General features: G+C 39.6%; 1 protein-coding gene and 1 non-coding gene across 5 annotated transcripts in view; both read right to left on the bottom strand.

Annotated features, from left to right (window-relative positions):
* The window catches only part of EFCAB2 (EF-hand calcium binding domain 2), a 149,579-nt gene that overhangs the window by 48,961 nt on the left and 78,571 nt on the right, over positions 1–22,047 (bottom strand). The gene's annotated exons all lie outside the window — the stretch shown is intronic.
* On the bottom strand, positions 5,805–5,910 carry LOC137220301 (U6 spliceosomal RNA). The gene has a single exon (XR_010941606.1). It is a non-coding gene; the product is annotated as a U6 spliceosomal RNA (small nuclear RNA).

Genomic DNA, 22,047 nt, shown 5'->3' with positions numbered 1-22,047 from the left:
CTCGCCTCTGTGTGGAAAGGCAAGGTCCTCTGCCAAGAGTGAACGGGGAGGCACGGGCTCTTACCTGCCACTCACCACCACGACCTGCCTCTCTAGGCACCCGTTTTCCAGATGGCAAGCCCGGCCCTCGCTCTCACACTCTAAAGCCTGTGCTTCACTGGCTCTGCTGCATATTCTCTGTGTGCCCCTCCAGAACCCCTCTCCATTCTTCCCCTGCTCCACTCCCTGAGGGCCTAACCTCCTACTGCACTGGCTCCCTTGGCCCCAGGCTTCCGGTTGCAGCTGTCCAACTCAAGGCAGAGCATTGCAGGTTTCCGTGGCTGGGTCACATGCTGCCCAAAACGTAGGGGCTTAAACAACAATGAGTTCTTATTTTTCATAATTCTGTGGGTTGGCTGGACGGTTCCTCCACTGGTTTCCCCTGGGCTCACTCATGCAGCTGTGTTTAGCAATTAATTAACCTACACATATGGTTGTTCAATATTCTATAGTCAACCATTCAAAATTGCCATTACCACCATCCTGGATTCTGGGCCCCTTAACTTCCATCCTGCCTGTTCTAATGATCCATAACCCTGAGCACCTCTAACTTTTACTTTCCTGTTCCTGCAAAGCACTGCTGGAAGAAAATAATTAACAAAAAACAAAACAACCATAGCCCACTACAAATTCATGCCGTCCAGCATCGAGTGTCCTGGATGTCGCCTGACAATCCTTTCTTTCATCTCCTTTTGATTCCCTAGAAAACGCCTCCCCAAACAGCTCTTCTGAAGCCTCTCTTGCCTCAAGCTCCAAAGCACTGACTCCCTTAATCTCAGTAGAAAACCTGTCACCTCCTTCACTGAACAGATGAAAACTGCTAAGGCTGGCACCATCACCAACCCTCCGACCGCCTGCTCAGTCAGCTCAGGCTGCTCTAACAACACACCACAGACAAGGTGGCTTAAACCACAAACATTTATTTCTCATAGTTCTGGAGGCTTCAAGTCTGAGATTGAGGCACCAGCGGATTCGGGGTCTGGTGACCACCCTCTTCCAGGCTTGCAGACAGCCACCTTCTTGCTGTGTCCTCACAGGCTGGGAGGAGAGGAGAGCAGGCTCTGGTCTCCCTCTTCTTCTGGGGGCCCTGATTCCATCATGGGGGCTCCACTCTCATGACCTCACCTAAACCTAATCACCTCCCAAAGGCCCCACCTCCAAATGCCATCACATTGGGGGTTAGGGCCTCGACATATGAATATGAATTTGAGAAGGACTCAAACATCCAGTTCATACCACCACCTTCCCAGGCACTTCCCTCACACCACGTCAGAATTATGTACATACCCCCTTCCTTACGCTCTCAGCCTTGAAGGAATACAAAGTGCTCTTCCTAACAAAGCTAACCCTTCCCAGTTTTTCTTAGTTCCAGTCTTGACTCTTATTCTTGACACACCTGCCTCTCTCACCATCTTCACTCTTTTCCTTTATTAGATGCTTCCTCTTTTGCTGTAAAATGTTCACATATCTTCCTTATCCTGAAAAAATTTCTGATAGGTGCCCTACCACCTCCAACCATTCTATTTCTCAGCTTCCTTTTGCTATCACAATACTTCTTGTAAATTACTTATCTTGCAACTGTCGATTCCATTTCCCACTCATCCACTGCACACCTAACCCCTCTGCAAAATCCTGCCATCACTGGGTCTCAACCCATCAATCAGTCCATGTCTCTCTCTCGCTCCCATGTTCCCTTCCTTATCTTCATCTGACCCTCTCTTCTTCCTATAGCCCCCTTAAGTGCCCCCTGCCCAGTACCCTTATTTGCAAGATGATGTCTACTGTTAAAAACATTACAGAAGGCTAAGAGAATAAGAAGTATCTTAGATTTGGACAAAAAGAAGACCACTGGTATCTTAATAACAGCACTTCCAGAGGAGAGAGGAAGAGAACTGCTCCCCCCGCCGCCCCCAAGAGTGCTAGTGGTAAGAAAATCTAGACCACAAGTACAGAATACACAGTTGAGGAGGATGCCTACTGAAGAGAATGCATGTCATACCTAACAGCACAGCTCCACAACACTTACTCTGTGCCAGGCACATTCTAGCACAGTGCATATATCAACTCATTTAATCCTCATCTCACTATGAGGTAGGTACTACTATTATCTCCATTTTACAGATGAAGAAATTAAATCCCAAAGGCGTTAAACAACTTGCCTGAGGTCACATATAGCCAATATGTTCAAGCAACGACCTCCTCAGGACTAGGGAAATCTCGGCAGCTGTGGAGAAGTCTGACAAGAGGGCTAAGTAGAGAATGGGGATGAGAACAGAAACACAATCTCTCATGATGTGAGAAAACTAGATTAATTAGCTTTCTGGCTTAGGAATGGACATCTCCTCTAAGACTCCTAGAAAGAACAGACTTCACATCTCACTCACCTCCCTTATACCACGATCATGATTCGTACGGATGTGAGAAAAAATACCTCCTCACAACAGCTCTGTGTGGTAGGTACTGCAGTTTTACAAATGAGGAAAACTGAACCACAGAAACATCAGGTACATTTCCCAAGATCCTAGTAAATAGTGGAAATGGGATTCAGACACACACAAGTTAGAATCTATACTCTTAACCCCTGCACACTGCTGTCTCTCATAAATCTCAACTGAGCATTTAGTTAGGCTTAAAGGAGAACTTCTTGACTATAACAAGGTGCTTCTAAAGAAAGCTGTGGATATGCCACCCTATGAGAGCCTTGAAGATAGATCCAGGGATCACAAACTGATGACACAAAGAACAAATGTGGCCCTCAGATAAGGCTTTGTTTAGCATAGCATTGGTTTGCTTCTTTGTTTAGAGGGGACATACATAAATATCATGAGAACTGTCCTACACTTCTGATTCACACACTTATATTACAGGCCCGCTCTACTCCTGGAAAATATCAACTTTGTACTGTTTAGGAATTTACCTGCAAGAAGCAGGGGAAGGAGTCAAATGGCTTCTTAAAGTTCTCCCCATGTGGTCTGACTCTAAGATTATTTTTAAAAACACAGACACACAAAACCTGTGGCTTATAAAAGAGAATGCTTTTGTTCTCAGAGGATACACACCGGAGTATTTAAGGGAAAAGGTCCCAGTGCCTACAACTTACTCTCAAAGAGTCCAGCAAAAGGAAAATAATAATAAAATGCATAAATATATACATGTACATACATATTAATATATATGTACATATATATGGAGAAAGTGCACACAATCAAAAGCAAGTGTGGCAAAATGTTAAAAATTGGTGAATCTAAGTGAAAGTACACAAGGGTTCAGCGTACCATTTACTATTCGTCCATAAGCCTGAAGTTTTTTAAACTTCATTTCATTCTCATAATCAAAACCAAAGTAGTAAGAAATTCTGCCTTGTATAAACTATTCATAAAACAATTTGTTCTTTCATGTTATACTATTTTTACCATTTTGGCTTGAAAAGCTGATTATTAAGGATGTCTTCGCCCTCAGTTTCACAATAAAATATATTAGTTACAACATTTTTCCTCAGTATTTTAGAATTTAATATTGAAAACTTAGCAAGATGATAGATCTAAAATATTCTGTTTCATGAAGTACAAGTAGAGGTGAAGCTGGATACCAGTCTACCATTCTTTCAGGTAAAAGAAAAGCGTATGAGAAGGATGGAGCCCTTTTCATCCCTCGACCAAACAATGAGAAGGCAGCACGGGGAACTGTTCCTGCTGCTGCAGGAAAAGGGCTGGGGTTTTTTTTTGTTTTTTTTCTTAACATCTTTATTGGAGTATAACTGATTTACAACTGTGTGTTAGTTTCTGCTGTACCACGAATAGTTTCTGCTGTACCACGAAGTGAATCAGCTATATGTATACATATATCCCCATATCCTCTCCCTCTTGTGTCTCCCTCCCACCCTCCCTATCCCACCCCTCTAGGTGGACACAAAGCACCGAGCTGATCTCCCTGTGCTATGCGGCTGCTTCCCACTAGCTATCTGTTTTATGTTTGGTAGTGTATATATGTCCATGCCACACTCTCACTTCCCCCTCCCCGTGTCCTCAAGTCCATTCTCTACATCTGTGTCTTTACTCCTGTCCTGCCCCTTGTGAGTGACCCTAACAAGCAGTGGGCTCAAGCTCTCTAAAGATGAGTAGCACGTCCCAGCGGAACAGTCAGATCAGCCTCTGACCCATAAGGCAGCTCAACGGGAGGTGGCTTTCTGTGGCCATTGGTTGACTGCACCGCCCTGTAAAGGCCACAGAGAGGGTGACGGAGAAGAAAATAATGCAAAGGCAAGTGAGGTGGAGAAGGGAGGTGATGTTTAAACACTCATAGCCCCTTCCTCTCTTGTGTGCTCTTTCTTCAAATACCGGATGAGGTATCATATTTCAAGAGGCCTCCAGGGTTCCTAAATAGAGTCCTCGAGAGGACTGTAAAGGGAAATGACAGCAGAAGCAAAGGTAACTCGGAGCTTCTCTTTTTCTCGCAGGTCCTGAGGCACCAAAGACCAAATGATCCCCTGGGCTCCTCTCACATTATAATCCTAGTGCCAAGAACATGGGACGCAGCGGAGGGGTCAGGTGGGCTCTGAAGAACTCAAGATGGATCTGGGTGGGGCTGAGACCCTGGCCATTCTGAAGAAAACCATATTGTGAACATTCAGCCCCATGTGTTGTAAGGCTCCTAAAGGTGAGCTAAGAAAAAAAGAGAAATGCAAGAAAGAACAGAGGCCAGAAAAAGACCAGACCATTAATTTTTTAGGAAGAGAGAGGTCTGAAAAGGAAGAGATCTAAAAAGGAAAACGTAAGAAAACACTGAAAGAGGTGAAAATATAGTTTTAGGAGGCAAGAAATAGAAATGTCAACGCTTAATGAAAATAAAAGAAAGAAGTTCAGAAATAAGAGGAAATAAGATAGTTGACAGGAACTAGAAAATGAAATAAAAATATGAAAGAAAGTAATTGATAGAATTATATATAATATTAAGGCTGATTAACCTATTTAACTTTTACTGAATAAGATTTTGAATCAAGTGAATTGATTGAAATTTTTTTTTTTCTTTTTTGCGGTATGCGGGCCTCTCACTGTTGTGGCCTCTCCCGCTGCGGAGCACAGGCTCTGGACGTGCAGGCTCAGCGGCCATGGCTCACGGGCCCAGCCGCTCCGTGGCATGTGGGATCTTCCCGGACCGGGACACGAACCCGTGTCCCCTGCATCGGTAGGCGGACTCGCAACCACTGCGCCACCAGGGAAGCCCAAAAATTATTTTAAACTAACCTTTTAAAATAATTTTAATATTATTAAAATTATTAAAGTACTTGAAATTATTAAAGTCACCTTTAAAAAAACTATTTAAAAAACATATTGACGTCAAAGTAGTAAAATAAAATTAAAAGTTTTTAAATTTTAATAATTTCTTCTAAAGTCTTTCTGTTAGGCTTTTGGAAGAGTAGAGAGAGAGAGAAGGCATAAACAAACTCATTTGTGTACAGGAGTGTGCTTGTGGTCAACTGGTTCCTCAGGAGGAAAAGCCCTGATCAGGAGCATTTGCATCTCTATCGGTCAGTTTAAAGATGCCAATCTGACGTCACTCAAGGTGGAGCTGGGAAGAGATGCACAATAGCACACCATCACATGGTACCCTCACCATACAGGAGACATAAGTCATCTCCAGAGCATAAATAAGACAAAAACGTAGTAGAGTAATTAGGAAGTGGTAAGTTTTGAGTATTTGTTACTTTTGTTATTTTTCACTGGTAATAAAAATATTTATTTTACATTTTACATAGAACAACTTGGAAAAATATAGAATGCTTTATAAGTTTGTGTGTCACCCTCATGCAGGAGCCACACTAATTTCTCCATACCATTCCAATTTTAGCCTCAGTGCTGCCCACGCGAGCACATTTGCTTTTAGTGTCGTTTACTTGTAAGTTTATATAACTTATTTTTTATGAGTTAGGTTTTGACAGTGGCTTGCAGGATTCCTGAAAACTTACTCATCAGTTCTTGTGAGCTGGTACAAGTCAACATGATTTCACTCCAGCACACCACTGATCCTGTGAGTCCCAACCACGTCATTCAACAGGTCAAGTGACTTCTGCCCTGCCATTTCTAGACAGATGCATCTCCTGAACAACCAATGCGGTTAGGACCAACTCACTTGTGTTCTACCATATACACAAACCAGAAACGAATACAACCTATGTAAAAAAAAAACAAAAAACTTTTTCTTTTGGAAAAAAAATTTTCTTCCTTTTAAATCAATTTCATGGACTTTTTTCAGTGAAGTCCGATTTTAAGGACTTCAAGTGAAACAACTGATTTTCATTTTCTCTGAAAGCCCTACCAAAATTGAGGTGTTGGTAATTTTTTTTTAATTCCATGAGGGACTTCCCTGGTGGCGCAGAGGTTAAGAATCCGCCTGCCAAGGCAGGGGACACGGGTCCGAGCCCTGGTCCAGGAAGATCCCACATGCCGTGGAGCAATTAAGCCCGTGTGCCACAACTACTGAGCCTGGACTCTAGATCCTGTGAGCCACAACTACTGAATCCCCCGCCTAGAGCCCGTGCTCCGCAACAAGAGAAGCCACTGCAATGAGAAGCCCGCCCACACAACGAAGAGTAGCCCCCTCTCGCCACAACTAGAGAAAGCCCGTGCACAGCAACGAAGACCCAACGCAGCTGAAAAAATAAATAAATACATTTAGAAAAAATAAAGTCCTTATAATCTGCAGAGACATTTCTTTTATCAGAGTAGATTTCTCTTACATTGATAAGAACTGCAAACTAACTCCAAAAGCCTTTTTGGTTAAATACTGGTTTAACTTTGGTTAAGAATTTGTTTCCACAGCTGCACTATATACAGAGTAGTAGATATGGAGGTGAAATCATTTCACAACAAATGAGTCACAATAAGGTTGTCCAATAGTGGCATCATCATTTAATTTACATACGGCAATTGGACCACTTAAAATGTTTGGCCAGGGGCAGGCTGGCTCTTGGTAGGCTGCGTTTTGGTGAGTGCAGTATCATGTTCCTGACACAAGGTGGAGCCAGTGGCATTGAGCTAGGTTGTGAGTCTTCAGCTTAAGGGCAGTCTAAGGTCAAAAAGACCACAAAGTGAAAACCTGATTCAGGATAACTGCAATTCTAAGGGAGAAAAGAATAGGCAAAATATTGTACCTCCTCTATGAAATAGCTGACACTAGGCTAAGTATGAGAAAATGTTTAAAGCAATTCAAAAATGTATAAGAAGGAACAAAGAAGGATTTGAAAATGATTTTTATTTATTCAATAAATATTTTTGAACACTACTATGTGTCAGGTAGAATAGAAAACAAAACAAAGACCTTGGCCTCGTGGAAGGCATTTTTTCACAGACTAAGCTTATTCTGGCAAAGCCATGACATGAAGCTGAAATAATGCCTCATCTCCTTATTTAACAGAACTACTCTGTTCAAAGAAAGGCCTCGGGACTTCCCTGGCAGTCCAGTGGTTAAGACTTCGCGCAGCACTGTTCGCAATAGCCAAGACATGGAAACAACCTAAACGTCCAACGACAGATGAATGGATAAAGAAGATGTGATACATTTATACAACAGAATACTACTCAGTCATAAAAAGAATGAAATAATGCCATTTGCAGCAACACGGATGGACTTAGAGATTATCATAGTAAGCAAAGTAAGTCAGAAAGACAAATACCATGATATCACTTATATGTGGAATCTAAAATATGACACAAATGAACTTATCTATGAAACAGACTCACAGACATAGAGAACAGACTTGTGGTTGCCAAGGCGGAGGGGGGTGGAGGAGGAATGGATGGGAGTTTGGGATTAGCGGATGCAAATTATTATATATAGAATGGATAAACGACAAGGTCCTACTACATAGCACAGGGAACTATATTCAATATCCTATGATAAACCATAATAGAAAAGAATACAAAAAAGAATGTATATATGTATAACTGAATCACTTTACTGTGAATAAAATACTTGAATTAAAAAAAAAAAAAAAGACTCTGTGCTTCCACTGCAGGGGGCGCAGGCTCGATCCCTGGTCGGGAACTAAGATCAGGCATGCCGCACAGCACAGCCAAAAAAAAGAGAAAAAAGAAAAGGTCTCTTTCTTCAAAGTTCCCTATAAGTGAGGATCATTCTTCCACTGCTAAAATATGCTTTCTGAAAACCTTCTGTTATTTCTTATAGTTTCATATGAGCTACAGTTCACAGCCTCCAAATGAGGAACTCTGGGTCTACTGTGTATTCATAAGAAAAAAGGCTCTATAAAATATTGGACATTATAGAGAGAGAAACAATAAATAAATAAGTTAATGACATCTTTACTTTTACATCTGCTATGGCTCAGACACTGCCCTAAGCACTGTGGTTACTGTCATGAATTAAATAGACTAGGTCCCTGCTCTAACCATGGAACTCACAATCTGGTAGGAGAAAGTACACACACACACACACACACACACACACACACACACACACAAATAAGTATGAGATAATTTTAGGCAGTGATAAATACTGTCAAGAAATCACAGACTTCCCTGGTGGTGCAGTGGTGAAGAATCCACCTGCCAATGCAGGGGACACAGGTTCGAGCCCTGGTCCGGAAAATTCCCACATGCCATGGAGCAACTAAACCCTTGCGCCACAACTACTGAGCCTGCGCTCTAGAGCCCACGAGCCATGACTACTGAGCCCATGTGCCACAACTACTGAAGCCTGCACACCCAGAGCCCATGCTCTGCAACAAGAGAAGCCACCACAATGAGAAGCCCGCGCGCCACAACGAAGACTAGCCCCCGCTCGCCACAACTAGAGAAAGCCCGCGTGCGGCAGCGAAGACCCAATGCAGCCATAAATAAATAAATAAATAAATTTATTAAAAGAAAAAAATCACCACCACCATCATCATCATCACCACCATCATCATTATCATAACTGTATTAGTTTACTAGGGCTGCCATAACACAATACCATGACTGGGTGGCTTAAAGAACAGAAATTTATTTTCTCATAGTTCTGGAGGTTAGAAGTCCAAGATCAAGGTGCTGGCCGGTTTAGTTTCCTCTGAAGCCTCTCTCCTTGCCTCGCATATACCTGTCCTCTTGCTGTGTCCTCACATGGTCTTTCCTCTGTGTGCCTGCATCCCTGGTATCTCTCTGTGTGTTCAAATTTCTTCTTGTAAGGCCACAAATCAGATTAGATTAGGGCCTGCCCTAATGCACCCATTTCAACTTAATCACTTCTTTAAAGACCTTATCTCCAAATAAGATTATATCCTGAGGTGCTGGGCCCTGGAGACATAACTTGTGGGGGAACACAATTCAGTCCATAACAAGAATAATAATTATTACTATACTCCTACTCTCACCATCATTCTCTGACCACCATTCTTGCCTGGACTGCTGCCATAGGCCTCAGGTAGTCATTCAGCTTCTGCTGTTACCAATCACCTCAACGCGTTCTCCTCACAGCAGCCAGAACAACCTTCTAAAAGTGAAAACCACGGCACGCATCTCCTCTGCTTAAGGCCCTCCAGTGGCTCTCCAATGCACTGATAATCTAAACTCACTTTCATGACCTACAAGGCTCCACTTAATTTGGCCCCTGCTGACCTTTCTGACTTGATCTTATACCACTCTCCTCACAGCTACACTGTTTTTTTTTTCGGTTTTCTCCAACACACAAACCCCTTCTCTTCATAGGGCCTTCATATTTGCTCTCCCCCAGTTCATCACATGGCTGTCTCCTAATCTTAAAGATCTTAACTCAAAAATTACCTCCAGAGAAACTCTCCCTGACCAGAATGTTTAAACTGTTCCATCCCACCTAATCACCCCTCCTTCTCTAATACATCATCCTATTTTTAATTTATAGCACATTTTATTACCTCATCCTGTTACAGCACTTATTACTATGTGAAATTATATCTATTTATCTGTTTGCTTGTATACTGTCTGTCTCTTCTTTCTAAAATACAAGTTCCATAAGGACAGAAGCCTTTCACTGCTGTATTTCAACACTCAGAAGGAGCTCACACCTAATAGGGACTCAGTAAATATATGTTGAATAATAAATGAATACTTTTCTATACATTCACTCATTTAATTCTCACATCAATCCATATTATGATACCCACTTTAAAAATAAGGAAACTGGAACTCAGAGAAGTCACTTGACCCACCCTATAGGAACATGACTAGTATGGAGCAGAACTGGAAGCTGGTCCCCAACCTCTGACTCCTGAGATTCTGTCTCTCAGCATTCTTTGCAATAACACCTTCTTAGAACAAATCATGGTGGTTAGAGTAATTTGGGATGAAAAGTAGTGACAGAGAAAAAGACTCAGATGCAGATCTGAATCATTATGCCTTCTGCATTTTTCTCATGGATGTTTTGGTTATAACAAGGGTTTTAATAAATGTTTACTAAATTAATTGACTAAAACATTTTTCATTGTTGTAAAAGGGCTAAATAATTCCAAATTCAACATGGCCAAATGGCTGCTCACTGCCCAAACAAAGCAAACAAATAAAAAGCTTAAGAGATAACACTGAAACACCATTGGGCAAACACTACAGTAATCATTGTTATGGATAAGATCAACCAATGGATGCTAAAATTAGTGGGCAAATATTGAGGAGAAATAGGATGTTTGCATGGCCTTGAAATATCTCCCCAGGATATTTACTAATTACAAAGGGGAAAATAACAACCTTATAGTGGGGAAAATCTGGCAGACACTACCTTAACCAAGAGAGCAAGGTTAACATCAGCACTGAGATATATCAACATCAAGTACCCCAGCCATGGTGCTCTGAGAAAAATACAAAATCACTTCTATGGTATTTCTCGCCAAAAACGCATTACTTCAGTCTATGCATGACAAAACATCTGACATACCCAAACTGAGGGACATTCTACAAAATCACTGAGCAATACTTTTCACAAGTATCAAGGTCATGAAAGACAGAAAGATTGAAGAACTGTCACAGAATGGAGGACCTAAAGAGATACAATAACCAAATACAACATAGGATTCTGCACTGGATCCTGGAAGAGAGAAAGGAGATTAGTAGAAAAGCTGGTACAAATCAGTAAGATCTATAGGTGGAGTTCATGGTTTTGAACAAATGTTAATTTCTTGATTTTGATAACTGTGCTATGGTTATATAAGATATGACCATTAGAAGAAGCTGGTTGAAGGATACACAGGAATACTCTGTACTATTTTTGCATTTCTGTAGCTCTAAAATTAATTTCAAAATAAAATGTTTTTAAAAACATCAAAAAGATTAAATTTTAAAATAATGGCATACTAAGTTCCTTTTTTCTCTATGGGCAAAGAATGGAGATTTCTGGTTAATCAGCCATTTTTAAAGAGTTACCTATTAAGGATAGGTAACTTTTACATATTAGGGATATTAGCCATTTGCAATATAACATTCTCTCAAGTTGTCATTTATCTCTTGATTTTTCAATGTGTTTTTAGCTTGGAAAAAAAACTTTTAAGCAGAATGTGTCAATCTTTTTACTTCTGGATTTTATTTTGAGTCATTTTCTCTACACCAAGTTCATAAAGGAATTCATCCACATATTTTTTTAATACTTGTAAGATTTTATGTTTTACACTTAGATTTTTGTTGCATATAGACTTTACCTTGGTATACAACCTGAAGTACAGACCTAATTTTATATGTTTTTAAATGGCTATCTAGTTGTTAAGTCTATCCTTTCCCCACTTACTGGAGATGTCACCTATATCATGTATTACCTTTCCACTGGCACTTGGGACTATTTCTGAATTTTCTGTTCTATTTCATTGGTCTGTTATGCCATACTCTTTTAATTGTAAAGGATTTGTAATATGTTTTAATATCAAATAAAGCTAAATTTACCTCCTTGCTCTCCTTTATCTGCATTTTCTTGGCCATTCTACTTATCCATTTTTCATACGAACATTAAATTCACTTGTCTAGCTCCAGAAAAGAATTTGTTGGTATTTTAACTGTGTTTATATTAAGTTTATAAGTTGATTTAGGACTACTTGACATCTTTGTGATTTCAAGTATTCCTATCCAAAAACATGGTACGTCTTTCCATTTATTCAAGTCTATTTTTATATATTTTTCAGGTTTTCCTAATGTAGCACTGTATTTTTTTTGCTATATTTATGTCTATACATTTTAACTTTTTTGGTGCTATTGTAAATGGGTCTTACCTTTCATTATATCACCTAACTCGTCATTATTGGTATAAATGAAATCTTTTGCTTTCTGTATACTAAATTCATTTCCTACAACTTCATTAAACTTTCTTTTTCTGTGCAGTAATTTTTCCACTGATTTTTTGGGTTTTCTAGATATTTCATGATTTCATATCTGCAAATAGAGACAGTTCTCTTTCTTCTACCTTTTCTACATTCTACCATTTTGTGTCCAATACTTACGCCTCTGTTATTACTTGTCTAACTGCTGGCTAAGATAAAGCTTCTAATACTAAATAATAATGGGGAATATGGATATTCTTATGTTGTTCCCGAATTTAATGGAAATGCTGATTGTGTGTCCTCATTAAGTAAGAAACTGGATTTTAGGCTGAGATATACATATTTCACGTTACAGAACTATTTCCTCAAAATCTATTTCATTGCGTGTGATGGCTAATTTTATGTGTCAACTTGATTGGGCTTAAGGGATGCCCAGTTGGCTGGTAAAACATTATTTCTGAGAGCATCTGTCAGGGTGTCTCCAGAATCTAGCATTTGAGTTTGTAGACCTAGTAAAGAAGATTGCCCTCCCCAACTTAAGTGGGCATCATTCAATCTGTTGAGGTCCTGAATAGAACAAAAAAGCAGAAGAAGGGCAAATCTGTTCTCTTTGCTTGAGCTGAGACATGCATCTTCTCCTGTCCTTGGACAACCATCCCCTGGTCCTCAGGCCTTCAGGCTCAGAATGAATTACACCACTGGCTTTTTGATTCTCCAGCTTGCAGATGGCAGATCATGGGACTTCCTGGCCTACATAATTACATGAGCCAATTCCTAAAATAAATCTCTTCTCTTTCTCTTTCCTTCTCTCTCTCTGTATTTTAAAGATATACATGTCTTTAAAATGATGAATGTGTGCTGAAGTCTGTCAAATGCCTCTTAAGTATCTATAAATATGATCCTACGCTATTTCTTCTCAGGTCTACTAATATGATGAAATACATTAACACTCCCCAACACAGAACTATTCTTTCATTCCTGATATAAATCCCATTTTGCTTTAATATGCTATTGCATTTTGTTGCAAGTATTTTATTTATAATTCTTGTATAGATGTTCATAAGTAAGATTGTTTTATAGGGTTTTTTAATGCAATCTTTATTAAGTTTTGGGTATCAATATGATAGTCACTTCAGTAAAAGAATTTGAAAGTTTTTTTCTTTTCTTATTTTCCAGAAGAGATTAAGTACCATTGGGAGTAAAATATTTTTAGGTTTGAAAAAATTATATGAAACCATCTGGATTTAATAAGCCTTTTTGTGAAAGAGGTCTTTTTTTAAAATTTTATTTATTTTATTTATTTTTATTTTTGGCTGCATTGTATCTTTGTTGCTGTGCGCAGGCTTTCTCTAGTTGTGGCAAGTGGGCTACTCTTGGTTGCGGTGTGCGGGCTTCTCATTGCAGTGGCTTCTTTTATTGCGGAGCACAGGCTCTAGGCATGCGGGCTTCAGTAGTTGTGGCACGCAGGCTCTACAGCGCAGGCTCAGTAGTTGTGGCGCACGGGCTTAGTTGCTCTGCGGCATGTGGGATCTTCCCAGACCAGGGCTTGAACCCGTGTCCCCTGCACTGGCGATTCTTAACCACTGCACCACCAAGGAAGCCCTGAAAGAGGTCTTTGAAAACTTGCCCACTGATTCTATGTAATTTAGTGTGTTTAGATTTTCTACCATTAATGGGATCAGTTCCTCTGTTTGTTTTGTTTCAATTTTTATTTTCGGCAATTGACTTTTTTTAAAGTGTATAATTCAGCGGTTTTCAGTGTATTCACAATGGTGAGCAGCCATTACCACTACTAATCCTAGAACATTTTCATCACCTCCAAAAGTATCCCCATACCTGTTAGCAGTCACTTCTCATTCTCCTCTCCCCATACCTCCTCGCCATCATTAATCTACTGTCTGTCTCTATGGACTTGCCTATCATGGACATTTCATATAAGTGTCATACAATATATGGCCTTTTTTGTCTGGCTTCTTTCACTCAGCATAATGCTTTCAAGGTTCATCCATGCTGTAGCATGTATCAGTACTTCATTCACTTTTTATGGCTGAATAATATCCATTATGTGGATATACCACATTTCCTTATCCATTCATCAGTTGATGGAAATTTGAATTGTTTCTACTTTGAGAGTATTATGAATAAAGCTGTTATGAACATTCATACACAAGTTTTTATGTGGACATATTTTTTCATTTCTCTTGGGTATATACTTAGGAATGAAATTCCTGGGTCATATGGTAGCTCTATGTTTGTATTTTTGAAGAACTACAAATCTGTTTTCTAAAGTGGCGGCACCATTTTAGATTCCCACCAGGAGAGCATGAGGGTTGCAATTTCTCCACATCCTCACCAACATTTGTTACTTTACTTTTTAAAATTATCCTAGTAGATCTGAAGTAGTATTTCATTGTGGTTTTGACTTCCAGTTCCCTAACAACTAATGATGTCTGGCACATATTTATGTGCGTATTAGCCATTAAATGTGTTCTTTGGAGAGATAGCTATTCAAATCTTTTACCAACTTTATAAATGGGTTATTTGTATTTTTATTGCGATATAAGAGTTCTTATATATTCTGGATGCTGGACTCTTATCAGATATATAATTTGCAAATATTTTCTCCCATTCTGTGGTTGTCTTTTTGTTTTCTTTATGGTGTCCACTGAAGCACAGAAGTTTTGAATTCTGATGAAATCCAACTTACCTATTTTTTCTCCCTTGGTTGCTTATGCGTCACGTGTCATATCTAAGAAACCACTGCCTAATCCTTGGTCACAAAGATTTACACCTATGTTTTCTTCCAAGCGTTTATGCTTCTTCCTCTATTTTGAGTTTTGTATATGGTATGCTTCATTCATTTGCATGTGGATATCCAGTTGTACCAGCACCATTTGTTGCAAAGCCTATACTTTCTCCACTGAATTGACCTGCCAACTTTGTTGAAGATCAATTGACCATAAATGTAAGGATTTATTTCTAGACTCTCAACTCTGTTCCACTGATCTACATGTCTAGCCTTATGCCATATGCCAGTATCACAGAGTCTTTATTACTGTAGCTTTGAAGTAGATTTTGAAATAAGAAGTGTGAGATCAACTTCTTTTTCAAGATTGTTTTTGGCTATTCTAGGTCCCTTGCAATTCCATATGAATTTTAGGATCAGCCTGTCAATTACTGAAAGAAAAAAAAAGGCAGCTGCGATTTTGATAGGGATTGTGTTGAATCTGGTGATTAATTTGGGGAGTATTGTCATGTTGACAATATTAAGTGTTCCAATCCAGGTACACAAGACTAGGATAAGCTTTGACAAATTATAGTTAACTAGAAAGTTGCCTTTTTCAGCTAGATTTTCAAATTTGCTTATAAAGTTGTACAAACCACTCTCTTATGATATTTTAAAACTTCCTCTGTTTTGATGGCTATTTCCACAAAGTCATCTGTGCATTTGTGCCTCCTTTAAAAACAAAATTGCCATTGGTTTATCTTTTTTTTAGCCTTTTACCAAAAAACAGCTTTTCATTTTATTTATTAGTTCCTACTATTTCCCTGATTTCCAGCCCCGTTAATTCTGTTTTTATCTTCTCTCATTCCTCCCTTTTGCTTTCTCTCAGTTTACCCTTTTTCCCTAGCTTTTTGAGTTGAATGTCCTATTCATTTTTTTATGCCTTTATTTTTCTTGATATAGGCATTTAATGAGTTTTGATTTGGTTATATCACATAGATTCTGATGTCATTTCCATTTTCATATCTCATTTCCATTATAGTTATTTTCAAGAAGTTTTCTATTTCATGGTCCTAAAATTTCCCCTTTGACCTAAGAATTGTGTATAGACTTTAAATTTTTTCTAGGTTGAGCTCCAAATTTGGGTGTGAATGAGATCTCCCAGGAAAGGGTGTAAAGTAAAAAGATGGACAGAGATGAAACTCTGGTGGACATTAATAAGCCAAATAGAGGGATAGTTGTCCCCAAAAGGATCTAAGAAGAAGAGTCGAGTTGGAGATGTTGGATGAGAACAAAAGGTGATGTCATGGAAAACAAGGGACAAGACAATTGGTGACCTCAGGGAACACAGTTAGAATGGGAATGGGGGTGGTAGATAGAAGTCAAATTACAAACTGCGTGTTGAAGAATGAACAGAGTGAAGGTTATCACTAAAGCAAACTCCTTTTTTAATTAAGATTCTTAGCTAAGAAGAGAAAGAACGAACTTTAGCTGGGGTGGGGGTTACTGGGTAGAAGTTTCAACTGTTGTTTTTATTTGTTTTATATGGGAGACATTTGTGCCGTGGGGTAGTTTACAATAATAATGGAGGCTTTTCCATCCATAATTCTTTGTACCCTTCCCCCCAACCTAGGCAGCTAGGGCATTCCAAGTTCACTGCCTCAGGGAGAGGATAACTCAGCAGAATACAGAGTTCAGGGTGAATGCCAAAGAAAGCTTAGTTATGGAAAGGAATCATTACTTGTGAGGGTGTGGCTAAGGCACTTACACTATCCATGCCTGCCCCTGTGGAGGCAACCTTGTTTCTGCCTGGCTTTAGGCTATGTGCTCAAGAGAGCCACCAGGCCTTGTTAGCTTGGAGAGCTCTCAGCGCCAGCCCTAGGCTGCTCTTTCGCTTGCAGTCCTAACAATCGGGGCTTATTATGGACGGCTCTGTAAGGCCACCGCACAGACACGGTCATCCGAAAATTTTCCCAAGCTCTAATTAAGATTCCTTTGAGCACAGTGTGGGAATCCCTCTTGCTCCATATACCCTTGTCTATACCTGCTACTGTGAGACTTTGTAGCACTGAAATTTGGTCTTCAAGTCTCTGGTTCAAATCTGCTCATTTTTCTGTGGGTTTTTAGCGTCCCAGGTTTTTAGCTCCCCAGGTGATTCTAATGTGCACCCCGCACTAGGAACTACTGCTGTAGTCCACATGCCAACCTACCCACCATCCTGTAGCTCATTTCCTTTCTAAAAACCCGAGTCTAGTCTTATCAATTCTCTACATGTATGGATTTATCTTGCCTACATAACTGAATCCAGTCTCCTTAGGGCAGCGAACAATCACTCACTCTCTGGCCCCTAACCCACCTTTACACATGCATTTCCTAATAACTCCTCACAACTAGTTACATACCTTCTGCTGTATATAGACAGACGAGGCTGTACACGTTACAGAACCCAAATATTAAATAGGTTTGTCTTTAGTAAGTTTATAACTTAGGAGAGACAAGACTATAAGCTTTCAGTTAAAAATATAAATACTTCTAGAGTTAAATTAGCAAAGGAAAGCCTAAAATGAGCTCTCAAGGTTAGAAACTATTACAAAATGCACCAATAGTTTTCAGAAAAAAGTAGACATTTGAGTGCCACTTCTCAGTAATTCAAAAACTAAAATAGAAGAAGGCAATGGGTTAGGAGCTGGTGTGGCTACCATGCCTTTAAATAAACCAAGAGCTGCCTTGAATTACAGTGCTGACGGCCTGGCTTCTGGCCTGGTTTCATTACTGCACTATACAGTGGCACCTCTAAGCACTTGTTTCTGAATCCTTCAAAGACAAAAATAATGCATTCCCATGCTCCTTGGGACCCTGCTACTGTAACCGAATCTTCTCCCTTTCATAGCCACCTGAATAGAACCCACACCTGTCCAGTCTTTCTCACCTCCCCCCAGGGAAAGAACAGATTTGGACATCTTGCCTTATTATCTCTGTAGATGAAATGGATGCACTCTCTGTCATTCACTCTATCTAGAATACATAGAACACTCAACTTCACTGCTGCAATTAACTGCAGTTTAGACAAAGTTACTTGCTCTGTGTTCAAGGTGGAACCACTAGTTACGCCTACTGCCCTCCAAATAAATTTGGGGCAATTTCAAACAATGTATCTGTTATCCATAACTTGTGATTTGTGGAAGAAGTCTTAAAGGGAGACATTCTTCATGTCATGCTTGACTGGAGTAGCAAAACAATGATGGCTCTTCTTCTCTACCCCAGCAGCCCCCTCTGAAGGGGCCACTCCACCAACCAACTTCATTCAGCCTAGGACACAGCTTAGTAAGATACCTAGGGGCCCCAAAGCCTTCCTTGAGTTCCTGTGAAGAAAATTCAGTGAGGACAATCTGTGAGGATATGGTCACTGTTATAACAAACACCAACATCAAGTGGCATAATACTATTGTCACAGAAGTGGCTTATAGTAAATTCAAAATGAGTTTTCCTGATCAATAGGTGGCTTTCCTCCAAAAAATCATTCAGGGACCCAGCTCCTTCTATCTTCTGGTTCTATCATTTTCAATACATGACTTCCAACGTCACTCTGCTTGCCTGTATAAAGCTAGAAGGGGGAAAAGCCTGAAAGATCACACGTGGAGGTTTTTATGGATCAGGCCTAGAAGTGGCACACATCACTTCCACCTACATCCCATTGGCCAAAACTCAGTCATAATTCCCAGCCCCCCCTGTATCTGCAAGAGATTCCCGGAATTATAGTTTAGTCCATGTTCAGGAAGAGAGCAAACAGAATTAGACCACCCAATCTCCACCACAGCCGACCAAAATGACATGAACCACTAGTGGCCTAATATTAGGCTTATACAACCTCATCAGGATTTGGGGGTCACCATACCAGACAGGCAATACGGTACCTGACAGATCCACAGTCTTCCTGAGAGTTTCTTAGTGTATATATTGTTATGTCTTATACCATTTGATCCGCCTCCTTAGGCACAGCTGCTTTAAGCAGAGATGGCTACTTAACCAAAAAATGATCTCTCTCTCTATAGGCCTACAAAAGAGAGGCCTATGAAGTTGTCTACTGTAAGAGCACTGCTCAACAAAAGCACTCTCTACTCAATATTGACAAATAGCCAAAGCGGACTTTCCTCTCTTCTTCCTTGGGAGTTTTAAAGGAAGAAAAACAGAGAGAGATACAGATGAAAGAGAGATGGAAGAGGAATAACAGAGAGACAGAAAACAGCAGAATGAGAAGGCATCAGAAGCCATGAGTAAGTAGAAGCAAAGGGACAGGAGACACACAGCGGAGGTTAAATTAGTCAGTAGCAAAGTAGGAAGAAGAATCTGGAAGACAGGGAATAGAAGTATATGAGTAAACAAAGGGGAAAGGTGTGGGGGCACTAAATTAGGAGTTGGGGATTAACATATACACACTACTATATATAAAATAATCAACAAGGACCTACTGCATAGCACAGGGGACTCTACTCGATATTCTGTAATAACTTATATGGGAACAGAATCTGAAAAAGAATAGATATATGTATATGTATAACTGAATCACTTTGCTGAAACTAGCACCTGAAACTAACACAACATTGTAAATCAACTATACTCCAGTATAAAATAAAAATTTAAAAGAGAAGTGTATGAGTCAAATCACCAGCATGTTAGGCTACCAGAAGTGGAGTTGAAGTGGAGTCACAAAGCGACTGCTGAAACACTAGTGCCCTGTGTTCCCTTAACAGCAACAAATACCGCTCCAGTGAGCTAAGAGGCTTGAATGCACTGCAGTTTTTCGCTTATTCCTTATGATTTAAGAAATAATTACTTCTTATATCACTTATTTCCAAATAGATCCTTAAAACACCCTTCAGTAACTAAGAAAACTTAAAAGATTATCTGGTCCCATGCAACCTGAAAGAGTGCAACCAACAGAATGATGACAGGGAGCCAGATTTCCAAACATGCCTGTGGCTATCTGAGCAGACAGTAATGCTTCTTGGGTGTGTCCCCTCTAACTTTCAAAGCTAATGAAGATACTACCATGCACTGTCCTTTGTTATGCATTTGCATCAAGTCTTCCACACTTAATAATGCTGACAGTTTTCAAATGGAAACCAACATTTTATTTCGATGTTAAAGAGAACAGGTTGAGGCCACAGAAGTACGAACTTGGAAGCCACAGAGGGTACACACCCAGAGGCCACAGGAATTATATGCCCAGAGGCCCCAGGAAGTACACTCCCTGAGACCACCAATACTCAGAGAGCCTCTGGCTCCCAATTTTTGTAGACACACAGCAAACCCTGCACCTGATCTAGATAATAACAATAAGTACAACAGACAGATACCTACAATCCAGAGTCAAGAAAAGCTGACCTCCAAAGATAAAATACAAAGAGTCTTCTTTCTAAAAACAGGCAATTAAGTACCCTGAACAGGACAGCCTGAACCCAAGTGTTCTTTTTATGTCACAATGCCATCATGTTAATCAACTTCCATCTATAAAGCCTGAGACATAGTTTAGTGGGATACCTAGAATCCCACATCCTTTCTGATGCCCTCCAATACATTTATGCACTCAGCCTAAGATTAACTGGAGAACTACATCCATTCCAGACTCCTGAATGCCACTGAGAAGCCATAAAAATAAACTTCAGCATAGGTTTGACCCCATCCCATGAGAACATTATCATACTATGAATGTAACTGTATGAGTTAAAAAAAAAATGGGGAGGCAAGAAAATAATATATATGCATCTCCTTGTATATGCATAGCATATTTCTGCGGTGATCCCTAGAAACTAGTACTTTCATTGTTAGTATAGTTTGGAGGGGTTTTGAATGGCTGGTGGAAGGGGCTTAGAGAGACTTTTCTCTGTACTTTGTTCTCTTTGAATTTTTAACCATGTGAATATATTATCTATTCAAAAATATTTTTCAAAACAAATTTTAACTCCCTTTCCTGATTATCCTCTTCATATCCTGTAACTGTTTAAGATCCACTGCTCTCCCTCAAAGCTTACTTTCTCCTTTAACATCTTTAACAAACTCTTCTTTCAATCTCACAGAGTGAGTTTCTGTCTTTGTTCAGACTGCTATAACAACATACCACAAACTGAGTGCTTATAAACAACATATATTTATTTCTCACAGTTGGAGGCTAGGAAGTTCAAGATCATGGCACAGGCAGATTTGGTGTCTGGTGAGAATCTGCTTCCTAGTTAGCCATCTTTTTGCTGTAACCTCACATGGTGGAAGGGATGAACTAGTTCTCTGGTCTCTTTTATACGGCACTAATCCCAATCATGAGGGCTCCACCCTCATGATGTAATCACCTCCCAAAGGCCCCACTTCCAAACACTATCACACTATGGCGTAGGATTTCAACATATGAAACTTGGGCAAACACAAACATTCAGACCATAGCAGTTTCTTATTTATCCTCTCCACCATCCTACTGTCAAAATTTAATTATGTAGATCAAAATACCCTACCTCCCAGCAACAATAATAAAAATCTTCCTCTTTAGGAAAAGGTAAAAAATAACTTGGGCTTACAGGATTTATTTTTTGGCATTCTAGGAAAGGGATAAAATCTTTGAACAATTCCACATGAATAATTTTAGCCTTGATACAATGGTAATATAATATCACAAATAACCCAAATTTCCAAAATTAGGAGATATGTCAAACTATGAAATGCCTTGTAGCCATTAAAAATAATAATATAAATTTATAAAATGTCATTTAGATACAAAGTATTCAAGTATAAGCAAATGTTTTAAAGATGAAAGAACTCTTGGGATTAACATATACACACTACTATATATAAAACAGATAATCAACAAGCACGTACTGTATAGCACAGGGAACTCTACTCAATACTCTGTAATTACCTATATGGGAAAAGAATCTGAAAAAGAATAGATATATGTATATATATAACTGATCACTTTGCTGTACACCTGAAACTAACATAACATTGTAAATCAACTATACTCCAATATAAAATA

This window comes from Pseudorca crassidens, chromosome 2 (assembly GCF_039906515.1).
Source record: "Pseudorca crassidens isolate mPseCra1 chromosome 2, mPseCra1.hap1, whole genome shotgun sequence".
Taxonomy (NCBI): Eukaryota; Metazoa; Chordata; class Mammalia; order Artiodactyla; family Delphinidae; genus Pseudorca; species Pseudorca crassidens.
This window is presented reverse-complemented; position numbering and strand designations above follow the sequence as displayed.